The sequence below is a fragment of the Phascolarctos cinereus genome, unplaced genomic scaffold, assembly GCF_003287225.1.
Source record: "Phascolarctos cinereus isolate Bilbo 61053 unplaced genomic scaffold, phaCin_HiC Scaffold_4;HRSCAF=312, whole genome shotgun sequence".
Lineage (NCBI taxonomy): Eukaryota > Metazoa > Chordata > Mammalia > Diprotodontia > Phascolarctidae > Phascolarctos > Phascolarctos cinereus.
In genome coordinates, this window is record NW_027555847.1 from 183,894,439 (window position 1) to 183,896,370 (window position 1,932).

The window sequence follows — 1,932 nt, forward strand, 5'->3', positions numbered from 1 at the left end:
TCAAGGAGTTTACAATATCTTTTGAGTATGCAAAATTATTCCACATGAGGCTGGCCCACAAACCCCCTTCCATCATCTCTCCCCTCCCCCCACCCCAGCCTTTCTCCTCTCTCCAATAGTTACCTCATCATCCGGGACTTTTGGACTAATTTTTCAGAGGGAGGAAAGGACAGGCCCTGGATGGGGAGGCTTGCTACTCTGGAAGAGCTGCTGGGAGGAGCTCAAGATGATAGAGGCACTAGTAACAGCTGAAGCTAAGAAACTACTGCACTAGCTGAATGTTCTGTTGTAACAGAAGTCCAGAAGTCCACTGAAGGTCTGTGGGCTTGAGACTAATCGAAGCTGCTCATGATAATAGCCTTTGGATGACTGCAAGACTGAGGGACCAAAGGGAAAGACCTTCTTAGCCTAACTCAGTTCTTTGGTTTTGATCGTGACTTTTTTTCTAGCTGTGAATTTAGTGGACAAATTTCTATCTAAAATGAAGGTACAGCCCAAACATTTTGGATATGTGGGATTAAGTTGCTTCTATCTGGCTATGAAATCAACAGAGGAAGAAAGAAATGTCCCATTAGCCCCTAATTTGATATGAATAAACCAATACAAATTCACAGTTTCTGACCTGATGAGAATGGAAAAGATTGTATTAGAGATGTGTTGGAAAGTCAAAGCTACTACTGCCTTTCAGTTTCAACAACTCTATTATTCATTCATTCATGAAAACTTACCATTCGAAAGGAGAAAGGACCAGAGTTTTGAAAGACTGAAAGTTCAGTTTAAGGCATGCTACTGTAGAATTAAATTAGGTTTTCTAAAGCAAAGCCTTCTGTATTGGCATTGTCTATAATTGCACTAGAAATTCAAGCACAGAAATTTATAGAATTGGCAAAAGGAGTAGAATGTCTTTAGAAATATTCCACTATAAGTTGCAGAGATCTGACCTTCTGGCAGAAACTTATAGTAAAGTGCCTAACTGAATACTCACCAAATAAGTGTTCTAAACCAAACGTTTAGAAGTTGAAGTGGATTGTATCTGGGTGTACTGCACATCAGTTGAAGCACAGTTATTACAAAATTGCTCATCTTCCAACAATGCCTGAAACTGGGTCTTAATAGGATTCTTATGGTGAAGAAATTCAACTACTTGTGTTTCGCATCAGAACTGTGGGCTCCAATATTAGAATGGATTTAAGCTGTGAAGCCTGAAACATAGCAAGTAGGTTAGCATTGATGTTTTCAGACTTGAAGGAAAAACAGGCTATAGTTGGAAATTGGTTATGTGTGCTGCAGTTAGAAATGTGTTCAAGACTAAATTATGATCTTCTTTGAAGCATGTTTGCAAAAACTAAAGCTCAAATGTGAAACCCTAATGTAGAATAAGGATGGGAGACTATACTGTGAATTAGCAGCTAATATAGATCCAATTTAGTAGTATCTGGACCAGTATACTGATTATAGGTGTGATTTGTATACTGTATACAAATATATTTATATATCAGTATACTGATGGCAAGGTATGATTTGAATTGTTATTTGTTTCTTATTTCTTTTATTGGGGGAGGGGAAGTCTAAGCAATGGGGTTAAGTAACTTGCCCAAGGTCACACAGTTAATAAGTGCTAAGTGTCTGAGGACGGATTTGAAATCCTGACTCCAGGGCTGGTGCTTTATCCAGTGCTCCACCTAGCTGCCCCTTGAATTGTTATACAAATTCACATCAAAACAGATTAACTTCAGAAAAATGGTGTGATGCATTTAACATAATCAGGGTTACTAGTCTTTGAGGGAGTATAAGCAATCTTGCTAAAACCTTATGCAACTAGATAGTCCAATAATTCTGAAGATTTATTTTTGTTTGGCACATTTTTCATTTAAATTTGATTTTAAAATTTTATTAGAGTCTTGGACAGACGTTAAGTTTAAGTGATCTTCA

The 1,932-nt window shown here is 37.7% G+C and overlaps 1 pseudogene; it reads left to right on the top strand.

The window, feature by feature from the left end:
• Positions 1 to 226: 226 nt before the first annotated feature.
• LOC110218870 (cyclin-G1 pseudogene) lies at positions 227 to 1,113 on the top strand (annotated as a pseudogene).
• The last annotated feature ends 819 nt before the right edge of the window (positions 1,114 to 1,932 follow it).